The sequence below is a fragment of the Amphibalanus amphitrite genome, unplaced genomic scaffold, assembly GCF_019059575.1.
Source record: "Amphibalanus amphitrite isolate SeventyFive unplaced genomic scaffold, NRLGWU_Aamphi_draft 000045F_arrow, whole genome shotgun sequence".
NCBI lineage: Eukaryota > Metazoa > Arthropoda > Thecostraca > Balanomorpha > Balanidae > Amphibalanus > Amphibalanus amphitrite.
Genome location: NW_024881541.1, coordinates 792,481 through 819,820, shown reverse-complemented (window position 1 = coordinate 819,820; position 27,340 = coordinate 792,481). Strand labels below are relative to the sequence as shown.

The following is a 27,340-nucleotide window of genomic DNA, read 5'->3' as shown; positions in this document are numbered from 1 at the left end:
AGCGGGACAAAGTCGGACTCAGACGGTGGGACAAAGTGGAACTCAGCCGGTCCCAGCGGGACATAATGGGATTCGGCCGGTCCCAGCGGGGGACACAATGGGACTCGGTGGCACTCGTAAGGTCCCAGCGGTGGGACTCAGCCGACTACTGCGGGACATAGTGGGACTCAGCGGGTTTAGCGGGACAAATTGGGACCCAGCCGACTACAACGGGACACAATGGGACTCGGCCGGTCCCAGCGGGATAAAGTGGGACTCAGCCGGTACCAATGGGACAAAATGGGTATACCTATAGACGACGTATATACGTCGTCTATATCCGAGTTGAGCCATGCATCGCTAACTCCGACTCCGGAGTCGGAGTCGGTAAGATTTTGGCGACTCCGACTCCGACTCGGACTCCGGGAAGAACTGTCGACTCCGACCGACTCCAACTCCGACTCCGACTCCGACTCCGCAGCCCTGGTCTTGGTAATGATCACCGGCTGGTCCTCTCTCGGCATACAAATGATTAGGACGTAAAAAGACAAAAGAAATAAATGCGACCAGCTCCGTGGTTTTGTAACATGTATAACTGCTATTTTGAAGTATTCAAAAATCAAAAATTATTATTACGTCATCAATAACAACTTTCCTTCGCCTCAGAGACCAAAATTGACGCGGTCAAATAGCAATCCTTGTCAGAATGTCGGAAGTGCGCCAGTATTGTAATGCGTGATGTTTGGGCCCATGTCAGTCAATATTTTGATTATGTATTTGTAAGGGTAATTGTGTTATTTTCGTAATGTGGGGTGGGACAGAACAAAAAATTGGATAATCAATGAATTTGCATCACACTTTGTTTAGCTGATAGCTCTTTTTATGCCGAACAGACGCAAATAAAGTAACATGTGGGCTGATGTGGCATTTGCTCTGATTTCAACATCTCATTTAAAGGGACACTCCCACCTTAACATTAGTTTTGAGTTGAGATAGCCAAATTGGTGGCCATGGCCTGCAAATACAGGTTTGGGCACTCACAACATCGACAAATGCTTTAATTCGGAGATATGGAATTTCAAACTTGCAGTTTTCGGATTCTAAGGGGCTAGTGCATTGGTATGCCCCCTTAGAATTTGTGACGTCAGCGGAGATCTAACGATTTTTAAATCTTTTACTAAAACGTTTGGTAGCACGCGGTGGTATATGCTGCTTTGCGCGCAACAAATGCCGCACTTTCAAATAAAGTCGCTAGGAACAGCGGAGATCCCAAAAAGTAAACAAAAGTAAAGGTCTAATATCTTGAAAACCGGTGAATATTTTTCGATGAAATTTGGTAGATATTCGTTTTCGCTCTTTCTGAACCGAGCGACATCACTTTCGTGCCAATTCATTAACTTTTTTGAGGGTGGGAGGGTCCCTTTAAGTCTGGGTTCTTCCATGTATACCTAGTGCACACTGCACATAGACTTCAGTTCAGCTTCCTATAAGCTTGTTTTCAGGTTCTTTTATGTTTTATGGAATCCTTTCATCAGCATTTATTTATGCTTTGTAGTTTGTTGCTTGTACCACTGGTTTGGTCATTGCTAGACTGTGGATGCTATTGCTGGTTGTTTTCAGTTTTGCATTGGAAATGTGCTTCCTTGATATATTTTTCTATTTGGTTCTGTTTTAAAAGTTGTTCTGAGGCCAGTTTTACCAACAGAAAAATAGGCGGCTGCTGGATTTTTTGTCTTAAGGTTACTTCACATACAGAGCATGAGCGGTACAGCCCTATCCATTTACGTGTCCATCATGTTTACACTCCGTATGTGAAGCAGTCTTTAGGCAAAAAATTCCAGCAGGCGGCTATTTTTGTGTTGATAAAACTGGCCTCTGATGAATATTGTATTGTTAACCTGAGCAAATGCACCTGGCAATCTGGCATTGTGTTTTGCATAAAAAATTAAATAAAAAAATATTTTATAGGTTCTAAGATCTGACTGCCAAATACCCGCCACACGACTAGGCTTTGCTTCTTGAACCCTCCAAAAACCTTGCGGGTTTTGAAAACCCGCAGAAAGCGGGTTCGCAGGTTCAAAAGTGGCATCTCTAATAGATATGTTGACTTGATTGGTGTGACAGCTGTGCAGTGTGCGCTGGTCACTTTCAGGGGCTCCACTACAGTCGCAGGGTTGGGGGATATCCAACCCTGAAATGCACGGCTTTATAAATTAGGCTCATTACAAAAATTCACTTTCATTGGCTTATGTAAGGTACCGTAAAACGGGGTGTTAAGGGACAGTTTTGAGGTGTTTTGTTATATAACTCAAGAAGGGTTGGAGATAGAAGCATCAAGTTGTCAGCATTTTATGTGGAATTTGGTGCTTTACATGCCTGCTACATTAAAGTTTTAAAAATATATACATGCATATTATTTTTTATTATTTTACATCACTGTCCCTTAGCACCCCAATGTGGGGTCTTAAGGGACACCTATATCATCAGTGACGTACCCAAGGGGGGGCCACGGGGGCCAAGGCCCCCCTGAGCGCCGAAGGCGCTCAGGGGGCCCCTCAGGCCCCAGGATATTTTTTAAACACTGGATAAAACGTCTTTTACTCGGAAGAAAATTGATATTAAAGTTTCATTTATGTGCCCTGGGTACCCGAGGGGCCCCTGCAGTCATCCAAGGGCCCCCAGTTTCCTGGGCCCCTGGTCGCCTAGGGGGCCTCTGGTAGCTGGGGGCCTGGTCTCATGGGGGCCCCTGATAGCCTGTGGCCCCTAGTCGCCTAGGGGGCCCTGGTCGCATGGGGGGCCTCTGGTCGCATGAGGCCCCTGATCGACTGGGGCCCCTAGTTGCCTAGGGGGCCCTGATAGCCGGGGGCCTGGTCGTATGTGCCCCTGATAGTCTGTGGCCCCTAGTCGCCTAGGGGGCCCTAGTCGCATGGGGGGCCTCTGGTTGCATGATATTGAGGCCCCTGATCGCCTGGGGGTACCTAGTCGCCTTCAGAGGAGGCGACTAGGCCGGTAGCCGGGGGGCCTGGTCGCATGGGGCCCCTGGTTGCCTGGGGCCCCCGGTCGCCCCTAGTCGCCTGGGGGACCCTGGTCGCCTTGGGCCCCTGGTAGCCTGGGATCCCCTGGTCGCCTGGGGGCCCCTGATTGCCTGAGGGCCGCTGGTCACCTAGAGGGCCCCTGGTCGCCTGGGGGCCCCTGGTAGCCGGGGGCCTGGTCGCATGGGGCCCCCTGTTCGCATGGGGCCCCCTGGTCGCCTGGGGGCCCCTGACCGCTTTGGGGACCTGATCGCATTGGCCCTTGGTCGCCTGGAGGGCCCTGGTCGCCTGGGGCAGTGGGGCCCCTAGTCATCTGGAGGACCTGGTCGCCTGGGAACCCCTGGTCGACTGGGGGCCCCTGGTCGTCTGAAAGTACGCTTATCACCTGATTGATCCCAAATCATCTGAGTGGCTACTGGCTACTGGATATAAGTAGTGACTGGAGTAGGCACTCATCTGAAGGAGCCAATATCTTTCACGGTGCCGGAGATATCACAGAAAAACAAAAAGGCTAAACTGAATACCCCCCAACCTTGGCCCCAAAGGCGTCATTGGCTAACACAGGGATGTGGGTCGATTTGCAATCGCATTTCCTCCTAAGTCCTATTCCTCCAATTAATACAGAGTGTCCCAGAATTACCCAAGCATTTATTTTCTGGCTAAAAGTATTGCGCTCGTTTCCTAGTGAAACATATAATAGCCGCGTTTACATACGGCTAGTTGCCAGATAGTGGAATTCCGATAACGAGACATTTATTCCCCACTATTATATTATATACCTACATATCCGGAATTGGAGGATGTTCAGTAATTGAGGCGCTCGCTCATAAAATGCCGTGCGTTTCATGCACACTCCTCAAGCAAAAATATTTTTACTTTCCAATTTTCCACATTTTCTCAAGGCTTAGACCGTTACAGAGACCGTTTTAATTGACTTTGATGAAGTTGAACGTGAGAAATCACAACCAAATGCTACATTAGGTTGTAAAGAACTGAATTGCGTTTTCCCACACACGTGGCGTTTTCTCACCTACGTCTGCAGGAGAGACAGGACCCACTATGCCCCCCCCCCCACCATCGAAAGGTTCTTCATGACTCCCGGGGGCCCCCGGGGAACCTGGGGGGCCCTATACACTGTGGGGGGCCCCTTCGACAGCAGGTGGCCCCCTCCTGGGCGAAATCCTGGGTACGTGCCTGTATATCATTCCAAGAAATGGTCATCATATGCCCACAGTTGGGGTGTGAAAGGGCACACAATTTATTTATTGAAATGTTTTTTCATATTCTGTCACAAAACAAGTCAGGTTTATTCACCACTAATGGCCTTTTTAGCCAATTACATGATATGCAGTTTACGCTTCTGGAAAATGTGCTAATTATATGGTAAACAGAACCAAAAAGTACCCTTCTGTCATCAACAAAAACCCATTTTGAAGCTAGTCACTTGTCATTATGTTGCCCTCATTGTTTTGGCCTTTTGATGATGACATCACATTAACCTACATCAGTCTTCATTGACCCATCATTGTAAAAGAGTGTTAGGGGAGTTTTGAGGTGTTTTATTATATAACTTAAGATGTGTTAGAGATAAAAGCATGAACTTGCCAATATTTTATGTGGAATTTGGTGTTTTCTATGCCTACTGAAAGAAAACTTTATGAAATTATATTTAGATATTATTTTTTATTTTTTCTTCCCTGTCCCTTAGCACCCCAAATCCACCTCAAAATATTCATGTGTCCGGAAAAGAGGAAGAGGATGATGAATGAATGGGTGGATTTGTATACGTTTTTCAGGAAATATGTGCAATACATGTGACATTACACCTATGCATTCATTTTACCTGTACACCCACTAGTTTATGTGGTACACACAGAGTTTTTGGAGATGTCTCAATTTTGTGAAAATTTAGCGTGATTTTCAAAACCATTTTTGAACCAAATCACTTCCATGAGAAACCATGCCATTTTGTCCTATAGTCAAGAACAAAACAGTGTCAACTACCACACTCAAGTTTTTATTTAACCTTCTCAAATTAGGAACTTAACATGACTCAAAGTTTTTCCCACTCAACTGTCCCTTATCACCCCACTGTCCCTTAAAGGGACAGTATCATCGAAAAAAAAATCCATGTATGGAGCTGATTTTTTTTTACTAGCATTTCTTATTTTTCTGAATCAGAAAAACATAGTTTGAGGACCGAACTCGGTGAAAAATATTGCAACCACATTTCATTTTCATGATTCATTTTCATGAGCGAACCACCACTATACAAGCTAGCCGCCAGTTTGGAAGCATGCAAAATTACTACAGAACTGGCGCAGATAATACATTATTGACGCTACGCTTACGCGGTCGTTCTTCTGATTGAGTTGTCCTTAGTGAGAGGTAGCCTTAGGTATTGCCTATAAAAATATAACGTGACAATTGGAGGGAGTGACAATTGGACGTGACAATTGACAATGGGAGAAAATATCACGTGACAATCACGTGATAAACGTCATACATTGGAGGGAGATTGTGATTCAAGCTGGAGGAATTCCTTTGTTGAGCCGCTAGAATCCGAAGGAAACAGCGGAAATTGCCTACGACTATTTAATGAATTTAACGGTGATGAATAAGTGCGAAAAACGTTTTGGCTTTATAAAATTTGATAAAGTGACCAGGGTAAAAGTTTTATTACTGGCGGTCAATTCAAAACGGCGCAAACATTTAAACAGTGAAGATAGTGAAGCACGATTCAAAGTGTGGTACACCTTTCGTACTTTGAGCGGCGATAGCGAGATAACGGTGTGGAGCTTCGAGGATCGGTCTTCAGTTCCCGGACCAGAAAGGTGGGGCCTATGCAATGTCAAATTTCATCAAAATGGTGATACTGTCCCTTTAACACCCCATTTTACGGTAATTAGGATTTAGGAATGCTAGCCTATACCCTTATATTTCACGGGAACGGAACATGTAGCTGCAATACATGCTTTTTTAATGAAAATATCTGACTCTGGTTAATAAAGCTACCGCTTAATAAATCCAAAACACCTTGTCACCAAGCTGGATTTATTAAGCGGATTCCACTGTACCTAGTTTCTGTATCATTTTCAGTTTACTGTACAAGAAAGTAAAATGAATGCTACAACTGCCAGCGTTGGGAGAGTGCAGAAATAGTTATGTCGCCAATTTCGAGCTACAGCGCTTCCTAAAAAAAAACTGCCAAATTACCCCATCCTCCCCTATGTCGGCTCGCATTAGCCGCGCGTTTGCAGTCTTTTCGTGGTTTTAAGCGTTCAGACATTAGATATGATGTTTGTCCCATGCGTTAGGGTGGGACCAACACCCGGAATACCCGGCAGGACACCTACTGGTTGACCTGACCTGACCTGACCCAACCTGGCCTAAATGCATGAAGACATCATCTGTGATCAAAACTTACGTGATATTCGTTATCAGCACCCCGAAAAACCCATAGCAGCCACCCTTTACGACTTTTTAAAGGGACCCTCCCATCTTAACATTAGATTTGAGTTGAGATAGCCAAAATGGGGTCCCTGGCTCACAATTACCGGTTTCGGCACTCACAACATCGAGAAATGCCTTAAATCGGAAATATTGAATTTCAAAATTGCAGCATTTTGATTCAGAGGGGCTAATGCATAGGAATACCCCTCTGAATGTGTGACGTCAGCGCAGATATCTAACGATTTTTAAATGTTTGACTAAAACGTTTTGTAGCACGCGGTGGTATATGCTGCTTTGCGCGCAACAAATGCCGCACTTTCAAATAAAGTCGCTAGGAACAGCGGAGATCCCAAAAAGTTAACAAAAGTAAAAGTATAATATCTTGAAAACCGGTGAATATTTTTCGATGAGATTTGGTAGATATTCGTTTTTGCTCTTTCTGAACCGAGCGACATCACTTTCATGCCAATTCATTAACTTTTTTGAAGGTGGGAGGGTCCCTTTAACAGTACTCGATTTTCCCGACTTTTGGGTCATTGACCTGACCTGGAAGGTCAAAATGACCTAGGACCTTAAAGTTGGGTACACTCGGATGCAGATTGATGTTCCACCACTCCCCACCCATCGGGCTCCCATGGCTCAGCACTGGCCGCTGCCAGTGTTGCCTGCCCTTAGCACTGCTCAGCACTGCCTGCCAGTGCCAGTGCTGCCAGTGCTGCCACTGGCAGCAGCCAGTGCTGAGCCATGGGAGCCCGATGGGTAGGGAGTGGTGGAACATCAATCTGCCCCCGAGTGTACCATCGGCTTCCTCTCGTCACGGAAAACGCTCGTTTTTTCCACGAAGCTGTAGCTCGATCAGGGCCCAAACGGCAAGGGGGGGGGGGGTGCCGGGTGCAACGGAACCCCTTCCCTTTTTACCTACTCTCGCGGCTGGCAAAACACCAATACGGGCGAGGGTTAAAGAAGAAAGGGAAATTTTATCAAAAAGACGTATATTGAGGCACAGAGCAGCATATTTTAATAAATCCAACCGGTTTCAAAGACCTCTCGTCTTCGTCATCAGGGATTGAAATATACAGAAAGGAGAAAGATTACATATTTAAGCGCTGAAGAAAATAGCTATAATACGTCTCAATATACGTCTTTTTGTTAATCTTTACCAGAGCAATGAACAGTAATATCAATATTCACTCTGTGATAAAAGAAACATATGGAAATCGGGAAATTTTATCATCAAGTAATTATCAGTGTAAACCTCTAAACCAGCTAAAGGTTGGGTGGTTTCACACTATGAATCAATGCCAAACATTACCTAACTTTTTAAAAAAACAAATTGAGACATTTAATACTTCTGAAGCCATTGCCATTGAATACTACTGAACTAGTCACTACTGAATCCATTGAATTGGAGGGGCTTCTGATCAAAATGTGGGACTATTTCGCGAACTTCTTTTCGGAGTTCATGCATTAGATTTTGGAAATGTGTTACTTGAATATGGTATTTGTCACCGATTTTTTTTTCATTTACGATACATTTTGCTCGAACCGACTAAACGTCCCGCGCTGTTTCGTCGACGATGAAAAATCTCATTTTATGAAGAGATAGGGTTATTCATTCCATTGGTCTGTCAAAGGGAATATTTGATAAATAAATCGATAGGCAATAATAAAAAACAGGCTCCGATGCCCATCAACCAGTTATAGGTATACAATACCGAAAATGTTCACAAGAGAATCTCGCCGACACACGCAACACCCCATGACGCCAGACGGCTGACGGCTGGCGCGACGCCACATCGCGGCTCCGACAGGCCAATATTTTTCACCCGACTGGATTGTGCAATCATCTATTGAACGAAAAACGTTTCCGAAAAATATGCTGAATTATTACGCAGGTGTATAGAAAATTAAAAATCACGTTGAGTTTATTACTGTCAAAAACCAGTTTTGCCACCCCCTGCAACCCTGTATCGAGGTAGGTAATCGAGACTGAATAATGTGCATTGTGTACTGGATGAGGTCTTTTTAACAGAGGTGGAGATCTCGGGGGGGTCGGGGGGGGGTCAGGACCCCCCTGAAAACGAATTACTGCTATGTAAGTCAATGGTACTGCATCCAGCCCGCCTCCATCTGCCCGGCCTGGACCCCCCCTGAAATTTTGACAGATCTCCACCCCTGCTTTTAACGCCGTTTGCATTTTGTGGTCCGAATATTGGTTCTGAAGATACGACGAGAGCCCTTTGTCCCTCTTGCCCCCAGGCAGGACACGAGGGGCGTTCAAAAAGTTCTCGGCCTGACCATGAAGGAGCAGAGATACGACGTCGACTTATTAGACCAAAAATGTTCATTTAGTCAAATAACCAGCGTTAAGACAAAAGCATTTCGCGCAGCGCTTCGCGAGAGGCCCCAGGGTCTCCATAGCCAAGTTGGTTTTGGACCCATCTGGCACGTCCAAGACGGCTGCTTTTGTCTCCTTGCTGTCAGCGAAGTTGCCATTGCTAAGCAATTTCCTTGTGTTGGGGAAGAGGTGGCAACCAGTGGGTGCAAGGTACGGAGAAAAAAGTGGCTGTGACAACAACTCGAAGCCACAGCTTACTGCTTCGCTGATTGTTACCCTGTTCATGTGTGCTGGTGCATGGTCCTGGATCAGGCGCACACTTTTAGTCAGCTTCCCTAGTCTCTCCTCGATATCTGCTGCTCGCTACTGTTATCGAAGGGAGGTGTAGTATTCATCATCAATTGTGCGCTTCTGTTTTAGGAAGTTGACGAGCAGAGCCCCGTCAGCATCCCTAAATGCAACCACTGTCACCTTGCCGACTGACTTCAACACGTCACACACATTTGGTGGCCTTTACTCAGTGTGCTTCCACTTGTGCAACTCGGTCACGCCCTTGGGGTCAACGTGTGACACCCACAATCCCTCCACAGTAACAAGTAGTTCAATGACCTCTTTTGGATCTTCGATATAGGGACCAAAATTTTCGCGTTACGCCGCCTTTCGAGTTTGCCTTTCCTCTGGAGTCAGCAAACGGGGATGCATCTTGCAGAGATCTTAAACATATTAATACGCTGTTGAAGAATGGCTTTGAGGAACCTGATAGACACCTCCGCTTCTGCTGCGCTGTTCCAAACCAGAACATTTGTCATTTTTCACAAAGAAGTGCTTATTTTTTCATATTTTCTTGAGTCAATGCTGTTGATGGCTGGCCACTGCGGGGGTGACCATTAAAGGAAAAGGGCCACCTTTAACATGGGGATTGAAACTGAGATAGCCATCTTGTAGCCCGTGTCCGAAAACCCACCTGACCAGTCTATATCCTTACGGCCGATTTCGGCTTCCATTCGTAGGTATCGGCAATTTTAAAAGAGGAATGCGTCCTTATCCCAGGAATGCGTCCTTACCCTGTAATACAGCCACCCGCGGCGAGGCTTTGGTTTTTTACCAATCAGCTCCAATCAGCTCAGCTTTAACCAATCAGCTTATCTGACACAATCCGACGAGTCTGTCTTCTGTACGCTGATTGGCTTGAGTGTGACGTCATCGCTATGCCATCATACAGTAGGTGCCGTAGAGAGTATCAACATAGTACCAATATGTTAAATAGTTTTAAATACTTTTTCGCGAATTGTGCACTTCTGGCACCAGTTTTAAAAAGAAAATGAAAAATAATAATGTCAAAATGAAAAACAACGATATCTTCATATTTCACGAAGGTGGCCCTTTTCCTTTAATGATCTGTTGACCAAAATTGAACAGAGATGCCCACTTGTTGACGCTACTGTAAGAAAGACAAACCTCAACATGTGTTGGCACTAGCTTTTTGTGAATAACGTTTGGTGCATTTTTCTGCAATACATGAACCAAATCACTGCTCTCTTCTGGGCGTCGCCCATTCTGACCGGGAAATGGCAAACTATGTTACGATTAATTAGCAGCCTGAACCAATCACAGGGCAGATTGGTTAATGGCTACGTAAGTGGACATCCCAACAACACATCATTGAACACACCGCGTTGTAGCCCGAAATTCCAACTCCGTCATGGTTGGGCCGAGAACTTCTTGAACGCCCCTCGCCAGACCTCAACGGGACGTGGGTTAAAGCTGTCTTGATGGACGACTGTTGGATAACAGTTGCATTGACTAGCAATATGCAGATATTGTGACATTGTTTTTACTGTTGTTTGTTGCCAGATACATTGGTTATGGGTACCTATTTTGCGTTTCTGTAGTTTTTTTTTCTCACATGAATTGCTATGCCAGTGATGCTGCAGACGTTACGAGCGGTTATTTTATGAAGCGTCACGCCTCTCGCTTACGGACAGGTGAGTAAGTGGTGCAGCTGCTGAGCCGGTGGCTGTGCCGTTACAGACGTTGCTGCTGAAGTCGCCGCCCGGCTAAGATGCCGTACACGGAGAAGTATCTGCGGGACAGACTGATCGCCGGACTGGAGGCAGCTCACGTGGTGAGTAGGCCGCGCGCAGCTGCACACGGGCCTGGCCACATGCTAAGCCGGGCGACACGGGGTGGCTGGCGCTGTCCTCGGCATTGGACAATCTACATCGCGCCTAGTAGGCATACCAGCAGCTGACAAGGCAGTTGCTGCAGGATACGTCGCCACTCGCCGCGCCGGTTTGCTGGGGAGGGACCAATGTCAGGTCAAACACCTGAAATCGGGCTTTCAGTAGCGTGGACTTTATAACCTCTTACTGGAGGTCTCTCGTCATAAACTCTGTCAAGACTGTGCAGTGAGCACAACCCGTCATATAAGTGCTACACGAATGTCAGATCCATGTAGGGGTCGGTCAAGCATAGGTCAGGTCAGAGACAAGGTCAGGTCAATCCGGCAAAAACATATCCCCGAAAATCAAAATGGGTATTCATAAAGACATAATAGATTTGCAGTACAAGAGCTTCTGGAGCCCATGCCTGGTTGCACATTTGCACAGTCTGTCAAAATGCGTGCCACCTTTCCGCTTTTCTCCGTAACTTTTGTGTGTGAAGCTGGCACAAAACAGCGACACATTGCAGGCGTATAACATACACCACATTACACAACATCTCGCCACTTCATCACTTCATCAATCATCGTTTCGTCACAACTCACAACTCTTCCCTGCCCCCCCCCCCCCGGCCACACACCATTAGGGCACTGAGGAGGGCAGAAAGTAGGGCACGGCAGGTTACAGGGCATGGCACAGGACATTTTAGAGGGAAGGTACAGGTCAGGGCACACAGCAGGGCACAGGTCAGGGAACCGGACAGGGCACAGGGCAGGGACGCAGTGGGTCAAATCAGCAGGGGCTACGTCCCAGAATGGGACGCAGTAAGTGCCTTAAAATATGCCCTACTAACTGTAAAGAAAATTTCATAATAATAATATAAGAATAACCAGTAACCTCATAATATAAATCAGAAATAGGAGCCAAAAAGTTATATTTAAAGTTATCGAATATTTCGCTCCTGGAGCTTCGTCAGCGATAATTACAGAAAATTCATCATGAGCCTCAAGCAGAGTTTCAGCTTTTTAAGAAGTAAAGAAAATTTCCTTTAAAGATCGATATTTGGAAGGCTAGAAGCAGTTGATTGTGGCCATGTCCGCGACTACAGCGCCACCTCTTGGCGAAATGTGCAACTAATTGATGGCTTCTTCATTCAAGCCAAGGCCGTATAAATTCAAGCAAATTATTTTGATATAAACACTTTTTTTGCACTTCAACAGCTTGACTATGACATTCTTATGTATTTTTGCCCTAATTTTGGGAGTGGCGTGCCAGTTAAGCATTAAGTGCTTCTGGTTTGCTGACCGGCATTTGTACTGTAGCTTTCATAGATGTCGCTGCGATCGCGTTGGGTATTATATGGAGTCTACAATATGGAAATAAATGCTCAAATATTACAGTTTACTATTAATTCGACCACCTCACAAGCATATTAGGAGTCTGGATGTGTGAGCCAGATAGTTTATCGATTGCTTGGTTGTTCCTGTTGACCCCGGTCAGCGCCGGCACGCAGTCAATCGGCTCTAGCATAGGGGCAGAAAACCGGAGCCACCACGTCGCCGTGTTGTAGGTCTGCTGGACAATACATTGTGTACTGCCTATAGCATTGAGGCTGACCCCGCAAAGTCACGAGTAGCAGCTGTCATGCCGCAGAATTCGCATCCTTGCCTTATACCAGTGGCCGGTCGGGTTATCAAAACTATGATTACAGCCAGGAAAGGGTTCCGTCGAGTAGTGGTCGGATCGAGAGTAGACTTCAGGCAATAGAACGATCTGCTCCTCTGGCTGGCTCGGAGTAATTAATTATCTATATACATCACATTGGCCTCCCTGCTGCCGACTCGTCCATATGTTGATATTTGATAGTGTCCCTCTTCGCATGATGTATATTGTAAAATCGGTCGTGTGTGCCGTCGGTCGTGTGCCATCCTGCAGGCCAGTCCGTTTTCCAGCTGCGACGTAAAGGCTAAGCTACACTATGCGTGACCGTCCAGGAAATTACGTCCGTGTTCTGCAGATCCGTGATTGCGAGACTCCCTTGACATCGGTTTCTGCGATTTTCCAGAATTTCCGTGAATTATTGTATGCTGACGTAATAATAACAACTAATAAATGGTTTCGCGACAAACGCTTAAGTTTGCTATCTTCTATACTATTTTATTAATAATTAGTTTATTTTGTTATTAAAACATAAAAAACACGAAAATTAAAGAAACAATTATTAATTACGTCACATGGATTCATACGGTGCGTCACCAAGTGCGCCAACAACTATCTCATATCACGCAATCTCGCAGATTCTGCAAAAAAAAGTCCGTAGCTCTGAACTTTATATCGGTACGGAACATCCTGACCGTCCTGACTATCCGGCATTTCCTGCACTGAACATCCGGGATTTCCTTGACTGAATCTGCGTGATCCCAGTGTAGCCGACCCTGTGTATTTCCTATCAGCTGAACTTGACCTGCGTACCGATTTTCTGCAAAACCCGCAAACTCGCAGATCACGGACTTAGGATCCCGCATAGTGTAGCTAGACCTTAAGGCTCCAGCGGCGGCCTGAACCGGACTCCCCAGTCCCCAGCTTCAACAGTGCGATGTCTTGGAGCAGTTCGTCTGCCTCCCCGGCGAGAGCAACAACACGCCTTCTATCGGATGGAACGCGGTGGGCTCGAGTACACCGCAGATGAAGCCGGGTTCCCTCGTTCGTTCTTAGTGCCATTTCTGAGGGGACGCCGCTCTTAGTGTGCTGCTGAGCCGTGCGCCAGCGTCCAGTGTTTAGAGTGCCACTTTGGAGTTATCAAGCACTGAATGTATCTTGCCTTAGGTCTGTTAATTGGCCTTGGGTATGCATGGCACCATCAGTGTGGCTCGGATGATGAGCTCGGTCTTAAAGGTAGTGTGCCAGCTTTCCTGGACCGTATGGAGTTAATGGCCCAGATAAGGAGAACCGGATTTTTAGAACTTATCCATACCTTCAAAACTCATGGAAACGTCTTAAATTCTTCAAATTTTGAGTACCCCAGTGCGAAATTCGCCCCGATGGGTTGTCGGTCGTACCCCAACCACATTTCACACCACTATGAACAATAAATGCACACACTGAAATCGCTATTACCGATAGGCTCATCCAATCAAGTTTCGATAAACCCGTTCATCATCATCTCCTGCGGTTTCGAACACGCCTGTTAGGTGGTGCGGTAGACCGCGCCCAAAGCCAGGGCCCCGGTAACGTGAGGTAGCCGAGTCGGGGCAGCGTGCGCTGACCCAACACATTGCTCCAACAGACGGTAAATAACTTTTGAAAATACCTATCTCCAATTTTAGTGTTTTCTGAACCAAAATTTTGCGAGGAATCCGATGGTGTGGTCCCTGAAATCTGAAAAATTTCCATTTTGGAGATAGCACCTATTTTTTGAAAAGTAAATATTCGTCATGCACAAAAGTCAAATAAATTGAAAATATAATGAGTGAATATTTATACTAACACTAGAATGTATCGAACATGAATTAGTGATATATTTTAGCTGAGGTGATACTATATCTGCTCATACATGTACATGAATTAGTACATTAACCCTTGTCGGCCGAGAAGGGGTGGGGCGGATGCCGCCTCATAGGGGTTTTTCGCGATAGCTCAAAACACGCTGAGGGAAAACAGCTGAAACTTGGCATACCTAATATTTTATTCAAGCTGGATCTTTTGACACCAACTGCGTTTTCAGGTCAGGTCAGGTCACTGACCTATGACGTCATAAATGAACCTCTGCACGGTCCTCAGAAGTTGCAACTTTGCAACGCCCTCAGTGCCAGAGGAACTTTCACAGGAAGATGAAACTTACAGGACGTAGTATCCTTTAGAGGTCTCACAAATTGTATGTCTCAGATTTTTCCCAAATGTCACATGAGGTCAGTTCGGTCACGTGACCTCACCATAATAAGTCAATGGAGGGAAATATGAAAACTGTTATTTAACGCCGGAAATTGTCTAAAAACTGTCTCAAGCACATGAAATCGTGGTTTCATGCACTCTTTGTAAGGTCCGATCATGAAACCACGATTTCATGTGCTTGGTATAGTTTTAGATCATTTCCGGCGCCAAAATAACAGTTTCAATATTTCCCCCATTGACTTATAATGGTGAGGTCACGTGACCGACCTGACCTCATGTGACATTTAGGTTAAATCCGAGATAAAAAAGTTGTGAGACCTCAGAAGGATACTACGTCCTGTAACTTTCATCTTCCTGTGAAAGTTTCTCTGGCACTGAGGGCGTTGCAAAGTTGCAACATCTGAGGACTTCGCAGAGGTTTATTTATGACGTCATAGGTCAGTGACCTGACCTGACCTGAAAACGCAGTTGAGGTCAAAAGATCCAGTTTGAATAAAAGATTAGGTATACCAAGTTTCAGCTGTCTACCCTAAGCGAGTTTTAAGCTATCGCGAAAAGCCCTATGAGGCGGCACCCGCCCCACCCCTTCTCGGCCGACGAGGGTTAATGTACTAGTTCATGTACATGTATGCGCAGATATAGTATCATCTCAGCTAAAATATATCTCTAATTCATGTTCGACACATTCTAGTGTTGTTACAAAAATTGACTCATAATATTTTCAATTTATTTGACTATTATGCCTGACGAATATTTATTTTTCAAAAAATAGGTGCTATCTCCAAAATGGAAATTTTTCGGATCTCATGGACCACACCATCGGATTCCTTGCAAAATTTTGGTCCAGAAAACACTAAAATTGGAGATAGGTATTTTCAAAAGTTATTTACCGTCTTTTGGGGCAATGTGCCAAAGCCGGGGCCGCGCGTCCTCCCGGTGTCATGTGATAGCCCGGGGCTGCCCGCGGGGATGCGGTAGACCGCGCCCAAAGCTGCGGCCCCGGCTTGGGTCAGCGCACGCTGCCCCGACTCGGCTACCTCACGTTACCGGGGCCCTGGCTTTGGGCGCGGCTTCTGCTCATACTTTGTGGTGCGGTGGTGGTGCGTCGGGCCGCGCGCTCTGACTTCGGCCAAGAAAAGTGCGTCAGCTGATCATTGTCATTTCTGCCACTTGCGTGTGGTGAAATGGGGTCATAACTTAAGAGACGGCTTTTTCATATCAATTATTTTACATAAAATCATATTTCAAACCATAAATAATGTTCGACAGCCAAATAAAAGAAACAATACCAATACAGGCTTACAGTTTAAGGCTCGACATTGTGTTGTCTACGATTAGACAGCTGATAACTCATTCCCGTACGTCGTAACTCTATAATTACCGGGGTTACATGAGCAAGTAAATGCGTATCAGGAACGGATTTTCCTATTCGCTCACCATTGTAGTCCGTTTGTAATGCGTATTAACTCTGCTCATGTAACCCTGAGCAATGACCTTTGCTTATTGTCACATGTGCGCCGCATTCGCGATTGTTGCCGACGCCTGTTTGCAGGTGAGCCCACTACAGTTGTTATACATATCGAAAAACCGATAAACTTTTAGGCGAAAAAGGCACTATTCCAGGCCCATTTTTGATTTTCTTTGCGATATTAGGTAAAAACAGAAGCTTCTTATCCTAGGAAAAATAAAATGGGAAATCTTTCAAAGGTGGCACACTACCTTTAATGCTGGCACGGAGGGTATACGCTGGGACTCTGACGGCAATGCTCACCGCCGTCAGAGCGTGCAGGAAGCAATGAGAAATCAGAACCCACAGACAATCCGTTGTTGGCCGGCACATTAACATTCCAGGCGGTGGGGGGGGGGGGGGGCATTTTTTGCCCCCCACCCCTTTAGTTTTTTTTTTCGATATATCTCGAGAATCGCTGCGCCGATCGTCACAAAACTTTCAGTACCCTCCCGTGAATAGCTATTGCACATTGTGACCAAAATTGTTTCCAAAGGCTATGATAGGTTGGCCGCTAATGACGTCAGAGTGACGTCATTTTTGCCATTTTCGACCCAAAAAAAGGTTTCGCGGGAAGAGCTGTTAGGCCTACAACTTAACCCGCGAGTTGCTGGGGGGGGGGGGGCGTTAAACGCCCCCACTTTTTTCGCCGGGCGATAGCATAAAAACAGCACGCCGCAGGCGCGCCAAATTTTGTGTGCCTGTAGGGAATTGAATGAAGTGTATTGTGACAAAGTTTCAAAAAAATCGGTCGGAAAATTTTTGAGATATCGAGGTTTTAGTGACGTCATGATTTCTGAGTTTCCGACCAAAAACGGCATATGTTCAAAAAATCATATAAAATCACAGAATAGACATACAGACATGCCGTAAACGCCATTAGACTGCCAATACCATGAACAATCAAATGCCTATCTTCGATTATTGATTATCGTTCCGCATTTTCCAAAATCTTGAACTGAATCTTGGCAATTTCTCGTGACTACTTTACGACCATGATACATGCATTTCTTAAATTGAACTTTTTGAGCCAAACACGTACACATATGATAAAATGAATGTCACCATCGTGTTCTACGCCCCAAATTACCCATAAAACATGTGTCACAGGCTGCGAATATCAGTTTTGATTTTCGTGGATATTTGCCTACCCGGTTGACCTGACCTTGACCCTGACCTATGCTTGACTGACCCCTACATGAAGCTGACACTCTTGTAGGCCTTATATGATGGATTGTGCACCGTTTTGACAGAGTTTATGACGAGAGGCGCCCATTGCGAAGTCCTGAAGTCCATGCCACTGAAAGCCCGATTTCAGGTGTTTGACCTGATCTTGACCCGACCTGTGACCTCAAAGTTCAACTTTAAAGTACTCATCTGAAGCGTCTCGTCGCGTTCTTTCGTTTGCCGGCTCGTGCGTTTCGCTGCGCCTATTGGTTCTCGAGTTATCGGCTGGGGGCGTTTAACCCTCGCCGGACCTATTGGTTTTCTACATACGCGCCGGCCGAGGGGGGGGGGGGTACGACCCCCCCTCGCCGTTTCGCCCCTGGTGGAGCTAGCGCCTCGCGGAAAAAACGAGCGTGTGCGCCGTTACGAGACGCAGAGATTGGTACCCGATTTTAAGGTCCTAGGTCAACCAGTGACCTCTGAGGACAGGTCAAGTGCCCCAGGGTACGGTTCAGTTTTTGGTGAATAACTTCGCAAAAAACGGCCGCAGAGCCGCGATTTTGGCAGCATCGTGTTTGCCTCGCTCAGGCGCGTCGAATGATATACTTTTTGTTCGGGTCAGGTCAACTTAGGGTGTTGACCTCAGGTCAAGGTCAGGTCAGCACCCCCAGGTCACCAAGTTGGTCGAAAGAGGTCATGTCGCATATCATTCGATTCGGCAGGTCTTCCTGAGTCCATTGGTGGCTTTCTTGACTCGCTAGCTCAATTTGATCGGGAGTTATTGACGAAAAACTAATATAACCTTGATGACGTCATAAATGACGTCACGGAAGGTCAACATTGCAAAAGTGACGCATCTAACCTTGCAAGGAGTGCATCAAATCACGATTATGTGTGCTTGAGATAGTTGGAGATCGTTCCCGGCGCCAGAATAGCAGTTTTCATTTTTCCCCATTGACTTATAATGGTGAGGTCACGAAAATGACCTGACCTCATATGACCTTTAGGAAAAATCCGAGATATACAAGTTGTGAGACTCATAATGGATACTAGATCCTGCAAGTTTCATTTCCCTGTGACATCTCCTCTGGCAGTGAGGGCGTTGCGAAGTTGCGACATCTGAAGACCGTGCAGAGGTTCACTTATGAAGTCATAGGTCAGTGACCTGACCTGACCCAAAAATGCGGTTGGTGTCAAAAGATGCGGCTTGGATCAAAGGTCAGGTATGCCAAGTTTCAGCTCTCTATCGCCAGCGTGTTCGGAGCTATCGCGAAAAAAACCCTATGGGGGGGGCGGCACCCGCCCCCCCCCCGGCCGCCGAGGGTTAACGCCCCCCCCCCCCAGCAAACGGTGGGTGGCGAAACACCCCAGCAACTGCCGGGTTAATAGATACAGAAAAATGTTTCAGACATCAAAAGGTGTGAAATCAAGAGGGCTACAAAACTGTTATCTCGGATTTTTGAAATTTTTGGATTTTGACCCCCAAGAATAAAAAATAGATTTTTTTTTAAATATAATAGCCGAAAAATCTAAAAAGTTTTTTGAATTTCGAAAAACCGGAATAAATGTGATAGTCCCTACCACGTTCTATCTACATACCAAATTTGAGATCGATACCTCTTTTTTTGGCCAAGTTATAGCGAAAAAAACTTCAAAATTGATGACGTCAAATTTTCAAACTCAATTTTTTAGCAATTCTAGACCTCGTAGCGCAAAACAAAGACCACCATTAGACTCCCCGTGACGAGCTGCATCGAATCAATACCCATTTTATGCAAAAATATGAACTTTGAAATTTGACCTTTTTTTACCTGACCTTGACCTGACCTCCATCAGAAAGTGACCTAAACCGTACCTGATGGTCTTATAACCAACACCATTGAGTTGGAAATGAAAAACTGGCCATAAAACATGCACCGCACAACCTTAGTAAAGTTGGGTTCATGTGGTGACCCTTGGTGACCTGACCTGTGACCTGACCTGGTATGACCAGTGACAGCAACATATGTACTAGACAACTGACGCCCTATCGCTGATTTTCGACAAAATGCGTTTTACTCGGTGTTATAGCGCTTTCCCTAGAAGCCCCGTGAACGGTGAAACATTTTATCTTTGACCTGACCTGTGACGTCATCGGTGACCCCGAGGTCAATGAAATTTGGTTTCCTTCGACAAATTTGACAGGGCTATCGAACGCCGTTTGATTTTTCCGGATCCGTCCAGTAGTTTCGGAGATACGGGGGGGGGGCAAAAAAATCCCCCCCCCCCACCGCGCGGAAAGTGGCCGGGAGGCCCACCGCCTGCCGGGTTAACCAGATCCAGGCCACCCGTTCTGTATCCTGAGTTGCTTGTTTGTTTGTATGCTGAGTTTTCCTTATCGGTTCGTTGAGACCATTTCAGGGCCATGAAATGAAAGTGTAAATGAACCGAGTCGACCACCGACTGGTGCAGCGCTGTGACTGCCAGCTGAGTCGATTATGTATGTATTCCGTCGAGACGAACGATCTCCGATGAGAAAAGTCACACTGCTCTGGCGCCCAATAATTACAGAAGTGCATATGTTCCAATTAGAGCTGCCCCTACCGATCGCTCGGGTGCACCGTCAATATAGGTACAGAGAAGTGTGCTCGAAGACGAGAATGGATCGCCGGTTAGTCCTAAGGATCGATAGGGCGCATTGTGCCTCCCAGATTACATGGATCATTTTCTCCGCAACTCGCCACCTCTCTTCAGTGACTCGGCGATCATAACCGATGGGATGCCGCAATCCACCGTCTTCGCGCGTAACAGACACAGCAGCATCGAGACGGCCAAGCGTGCTCACTGGCGGTATTGTGTCTGCAGCTGCTGTGTCCGCCCAGCTCCTGTCCGCTGCCGTCGCTCCCATCGCTGTTGTGGGTCCGTTGCCGTTGCTGTATCCACCGCCGCTGTCAGGCCTACAGCTGCCACTATCGTTACAGCCGACGCAGCCAGCGCGGCAATGACGTACATTTTCAGAGTGCGATGTGGAATAGACCGAAGATTTTGCTGCTAAGTGCGGGGGGGGGGGGGGGGGGGCGGCTGTCGCATCACGCTGGCTGTTTTCCTGTCTGTGTCTTCCGAGTTGCAACTGGCCGCTGCCGTCTCTCGGTTACTTTGATTAGAAATCAGTATCCCTCACCTCTCCACACTGCACTTATCCTGCTCCAATGTGATGTTCACATACAATGGAGGGTGGAACTCGCTGGGGGGGGGGGGCTGAATCTGCCCCCCCCCCCCAGCAGGGCGCGTATGGCTGAATAGCCGAGCGGGGCGCGGGTTAAGTGGGGGACACTAAAACACAGCGACTTTCCTTCCTCTGACTCCTGTTCAGTGTTCATTGTTTCTACATCTTTGAGCAAACATCTAAACAAAAACATCTAAGCAAACATTTAAACATCTGTGTTTGTACGAAATTTAATGGGAGGAGGGGCACTTCTCTATTGGTGCCCCCTTTCAGATATCAAGGGGGCACTGGTGTTCCCCGCCATTGCGCCGCCGGGGACTGACTCAGCGCCGTCTATCCCCGGCGCGGCGCGGCGCGGCGGGTCTGTCCCAGTCCGGCCACGTCACCGCCCCGCCGTCCGGCGCACAATAGGCGGGTGGCCGCAGTTAGCGCGACAAAAATCATTTTGGTGACCTCCGACAACAATATACAACAACGATGCGTTTAAACTAAGAATTACGTGGGGCATTCAAAAATACCAAAATAAGCTTGCTGGCATAATGCCATCAACGCTAAAATGAGCGAAACTTTCGACAATGTTTGCCATCCATCACATGGTGGTCAATCTGCTATGCTCAATGCGCTGTGTTCGTTGCTTTATCAAACAGAAACTACCCGACGGTAAGCCTATTTTCTAAAATTTTACGATGTACAAGGACATAATCAACGCAGAAACAGGTATATCACTTCCCACAACTCCTCTGCACAATATCTACAATATGCATTTTTGTGAGACGCTACGAAGAAGGCTTCAGAAAATGCAATTTTTATTTTCGAGGAACCCTTAAGTTACAATTTCCGACGATTTCCGCGACGTAGTTCTGTTTTTTTTTTATTTAGTTAAAATGAGTGTTTATCTACAAGTTTCGATAACATGTAGCTGCTATTACCCGCGATCTTCAGACTTAAAACCATTTTTGTACGACGTAGCTGGAGGGATCCAGAGCGTCGTAAGCCTCGTGTCGCAAGTTGTGTAGTAAGTCGTTTTTGGAGGGATCAATCGATGAGTAGCGTTACTTAAGTAGTAAAGTCTGTCGCAAGTTGCCTGATTTGCGACACAACTTACGAATTTAAAATAGCTGTCGTAAGTTGTGTCGCAAGTTAACCTTGCTTTGAGGAAGAGGTCACAGGTCACAGGTCATTCGGGTCATGGTCACGAAATTTACATGGTAAGTGTAAAATAGTTTGAACTTAGATCCTAAAAATTTGGTGACAATCCGTTGACGCTAACGCGAGTTATAGAGCTTGAATCGACGGGTCATCTGTGAGGCCTCAATCCGTGCCAGCGAGTGTTAAAAATGGTGCATTATATGTTATATTCACATTTATTGGGGTATTCAGGGATATAAAGTAGCCTTATACCATTCAGCAACTACTGGCGAGTCCAGAAAGGTGGTCTTGGACGTTGCGAGGGGCATCCCCCAAAAGATTCTCCCAATTCCAAAAACGACGTGTACCAGATGGCCCCCATGACTCCAATTGAGCTCTGTGATGACCCCAGTTGACCTCTGTGATCTGCCGTGTCTCAGATGACCTCTATGACCTCCAATTGAGCTCTCTCATTACTGCGAGCTGACCTCTGTGACCTGACGTGTCCCAGATGACCTCCGAGTTTTGTGATGACCCCAAGTTGACCTCTGTGACCTGACGTGTCCCATATGACCTCTGTGACCTCTACGTGACCTCTCTGATGACCCCAAGCCGACCTCTGTGACCAGACGAGTCCTATATGACCTCCAATTGAGCTCTCTCATGACTCCGAGCTGACCTCTGTGACCTGACGTGTCCCAAATGATCTCAAATTGAGCTCTGTGATGACCCCAAGTTGACCTCTGTGACCTGACGTGTCCCATATGACCTCTGTGACCTCTAAGTGACCTCTCTGATAACCCCAAGCTGACCTTTGTGACCTGACGTGTCCCAGATGATCTCAAATTGAGCTCTGTGATGATCCCAAGTTGACCTCTGTGACCTGACGTGTCCCATATGACCTCTGTGACCTCTAAGTGACCTCTGATAACCCCAAGCTGACCTCTGTGACCTGACGTGTCCCAGATGATCTCAAATTGAGCTCTGTGATGACCCCAAGTTGACCTCTGTGACCTGACGTGTCCCATATGACCTCTGTGACCTGACGTATCCCATATGACCTCCAATTGAGCTCTCTCATGACTCCGTGCTGACCTCTGTGACCTGACGTGTCCCAGATGATCTCCAATTGAGCTCTGTGATGACCCCAAGTTGACCTCTGTGACCTGACGTGTCCCATATGACCTCTGTGACCTTTAAGTGACCTCTCTGTTAACCCCAAGCTGACCTCTGTGACCTGACGTGTCCCAGATGACCTCCAAATGAGCTCTGTGATGACCCCTAGTTGACCTCTGTGACCTGACGTATCCCAGATGACCCCCATGACCTCCAATAGAGCTCTGTGATAACCCCCAAGTTGACCTCTGTGACCTGACGTATCCCAGATGACCCATATGACCTCCAATTGAGCTCTGTGATGACCCCAAGTTGACCTCTGTGACTTGACGTGTCCCAGATGACCTCCGTGACCTCCAATTGAGCTCTTTGATGACCCCAAGCTGACTCTTGTGACCTGACGTGTCCCAGTTGACCTCCAATTGAGCTCTGTGATGACCCAAAGTTGACCTCTGTGACCTGATGTGTCCCCAAGTTGACTTCTGTGACCTGACGTGTCCCAGATGACCTCTGTAACCTCCAATTGTGACCTCCAACTTCAACTCTCTTACCTCTCTGTGACTTTAAACTCTCTGAACTCATTTCTTGTAAAGCATCGCTTCTAGATGCTCTTTAGCCACGAATCTCCTGTGATCGATCCCAAATTTTATGGCAAATCACGTGAGCGTTAGCGATCACAAGTTACCCCGTTGAGACAAAGCTTCAGAATCAGAGAACATGCTTGACCTGGCTGTCTCATAAGCTTGCAAACCAGAAAGGCGAATGTTCCGTTATGCGTGATAGAGTTTTCGACCTTACTGACGTTTACTACGGGATCAGCTGATCGTGTAGCCTTTTAAATTCTCGAGTAAAGCGGGTATTTAACCCGCGAGTTGCTTGGGGGGGGGGGCGTTAAACGCCCCCACTTTTTTCGCCGGGCCATAGCATAAAAACGGCGCGCCGCAGGCGCGCCAAATTTTGGGTACCTGTAGGGAATTGATTGAAGTTTATTGTGACAAAGTTTAAAAAAAATGGGTCGGAAAATTTTTGAGATATCGAGGTTTTAGTGACGTCATGATTTCTGAGTTTTCGACCAAAAACGGCATATGTTCAAAAAATCATATAAAATCACAGAATAGACATACAGACATGCCGTAAACGCCATTAGACTGCCAATACCATGAAAAATCAAATGGCAATCTTCGATTATTGATTATCGTTCCGCATTTTCCAAAATCTTGAACTGAATCTTGGCAATTTCTCGTGACTACTTCACGACCATGATACATGTATTTCTTAAATTGAACTTTTTTAGCCAAACACGTACACATATGATAAAATGAATGCCACCATCGTGTTCTACGCCCCAAATTACCCATAAAACATGTGTCACAGGCTGCGAATATCAGTTTTCATTTTCGTGGATATGTGCCTGCCCGGTTGACCTGACCTTGACCCTGACCTATGCTTGACTGACCCCTACATGGAGCTGACACTCTTGTAGGCCTTATATGATGGATTGTGCACCGTTATGACAGAGTTTATGACGAGAGGCGCCCATTGCGAAGTCCTGAAGTCCATGCTACTGAAAGCCCGATTTCAGGTGTTTGACCTGACCTTGACCCGACCTGTGACCTCAAAATTCAACTTTAAAGAACTCATCTGAAGCGTCTCGTCGCGTTCTTTCGTTTGCCGCCTCGTGCGTTTCGCTGCGCCTATTGGTTCTCGAGTTATCGGCTGGGGGCGTTTAACGCCCCCCCCCCAGCAAACGGTGGGTGGCGAAATACCCCAGCAACTGCCAGGTTAAGCATCGTCGGAGCTACGTTCTGTCGTATCCTCCGACAAACCCCTCTTTCCTCAACATCCCTCCTTTTTCGCTACGACACAACTTGCGACGGGACATGTGTCGTAACTTGCGACGTGTCGTAGATGGACTTGCGACGCCCTGGATCCCCCCGGCAGGCACGCGGGCGGCCGGGCGCCTGGGCGATATGAGGCATGTCGCTGACCCCACACGTGGGCTTATTCCGGGTCGCTGACTGGCTCGCTGGTTGACATGTCACGTGACACAGCTGCCAATGTTGTTACCGGTTGCAATAAAATCTATTTTTCTTCAACTAGATTGGTACGGACTAAGTTAACTTGTCCCTCAACCCTCGCCCGTATAGGGGCGGGAGTCGAACGGACCCCCCCCCCGCCGCCTCGGTTTTTCGCGAATAACTCGCGCAAAAAGCGGCCGATCGCGACGAAACTTTGTTCCCTTACGTTAATCAATTTTACACCAATCTTGGAAATTTCATGACCCTGACCCTAACGACCTTTGTCCTGTGACCTACTTTTCGAGACCATGTTTGGCCGGAATCGCGATTCGGCGTATGTCGGCTCGCATTAGCCGCGCGTTTGCAGTCTTTTCGTGGCTTCAAGCGTTCAGACATGTGATGTGATGTTGGCCCCATGCATTAGGGTGGGTATCAAGGTCACCGGAAAGTCAGGTCAGATCATTGACCTTTGATGACCTCGGTTCACCTTTTCGAGTTTTACATGCTTCTTAACTAGTTTTTTAGCTGAATTCAAAGTTAACAACCCTTTGAATATTTACTAAGTAGTATTGGTGCCTTTGTTACGTGCTACGAAGCTGTCAGAGGCGGTTGCTACCTACTACGAATACCCGGCAGAAGCCTCACTGGTTGACCTCACTGGAACTGACCTGACCCGACCTGGCGTAAATGCATGAAGACATCATCTATGATCATTAATAACATGATATTCGCGATCAGCACCCCGAAAAAAACCATAGCAGCCACCCTTTACGACGTTCTAACAATGCCCGATTTTCCCGATTTTCAGGTCATTCACCTGACCTGGAAGGTCACTCGATGACCTATGACCTTAAAATTGGGTATCATCGACTTCCTCTCGTCACGGACAACACGCTCGTTTTTTTCCCGCGAAGCTCTAGCTCGATCAGGGGCGAAACGGTAAGGGCAACGTCCAACGACCCCCTCCCCCGCCCCCCCCGCTATACGTTCGCGGCTGTCAAAACACCAATACGGGCGAGGGTTAACCCGGCAGTTGCTGGGGTATTTCGCCACCCACCGTTTGCTGGGGGGGGGGGGCGTTAAACGCCCCCAGCCGATAACTCGAGAACCAATAGGCGCAGCGAAACGCACGAGGCGGCAAACGAAAGAACGCGACGAGACGCTTCAGATGAGTACTTTAAAGTCGAATTTTGAGGTCACAGGTCGGGTCAAGGTCAGGTCAAACACCTGAAATCGGGCTTTCAGTAGCATGGACTTCAGGACTTCGCAATGTGCGCCTCTCGTCATAAACTCTGTCAAAACGGTGCACAATCCATCATATAAGGCCTACAAGAGTGTCAGCTCCATGTAGGGGTCAGTCAAGCATAGGTCAGGGTCAAGGTCAGGTCAACCGGGTAGGCACATATCCCCGAAAATCAAAACTGATATTCGCAGCCCGTGACTCATGTTTTATGGGTAATTTGGGGCGTAGAACACGATGGTGACATTCATTTTATCATATGTGTACGTGTTTGGCTCAAAAAGTTCAATTTAAGAAATGCATGTATCATGGTCGTGAACTAGTCACGAGAAATTGCCAAGATTCAGTTCAAGATTTTGGAAAATGCGGAACGATAATCAATAATCGAAGATAGCCATTTAATTGTTCATGGTATTGGCAGTCTAATTGGCGTTTACCGCATGTCAGTATGTCTGTTCTGTGATTTTATATCATTTTTTGAACATATGCCGTTTTTGGTCGAAAACTCAGAAATCATGACGTCACTAAAACCTCGATATCTCAAAATTTTTCGGACCGATTTTTTTTTTTAAACTTTGTCACAATAAACTTCAATCAATTCCCTACAGGTACCCAAAATTTGGCGCGCCTGCGGCGCGCCGTTTTTATGCTATGGCCCGGCGAAAAAAGTGGGGGCGTTTAACGCCCCCCCCCCCAGCAACTCGCGGGTTAAAGGTAGTGTGCACCTTCCAATGATTTCCCATTTTATTTTTCCTAGGATAAGAAGCTTCTGTTTTTACCTAATACCGGAAAAAATCAAAAATGGGCCTAAAATAGTGCTTTTTTCGCCTAAAAGTTTATCGGTTTTTCTATATGTATAACAACTGTAGTGGGCTGACCTGCAAACAGGCGTCGGCAACAATCGCGAATGCGGCGCACATGTGACAATAAGCAAAGGTCGTTATAGAGTTACGACGTACGGGAATGAGTTATCAGCTGTCTAATCGCAGACAACACAATGTCGAATTTAAACTGTAAGCCTGTATTGGTATTGTTTCTTTAATTTGGCTGTCGAACATTAATTTATGGTTTGAAATATGATTTTATGTAAAATAATTGATATGA

General features: G+C 46.6%; 1 protein-coding gene across 3 annotated transcripts in view; it reads left to right on the top strand.

The window, feature by feature from the left end:
- Positions 1-712: 712 nt before the first annotated feature.
- Positions 713-27,340, top strand: part of LOC122377477 (mevalonate kinase-like) — a 116,979-nt gene continuing 90,351 nt past the window's right edge. The window contains exons 1-2 of one of the 3 annotated variants that reach the window (XM_043357535.1): positions 713-731; positions 10,834-10,927. The gene's annotated coding sequence lies outside the window, so the exon portion shown is untranslated. Of the gene's footprint in view, positions 886-10,831; positions 10,928-27,340 lie in introns of all 3 variants that reach the window. The other 2 variants (XM_043357533.1, XM_043357534.1) reach the window with 2 other exon arrangements.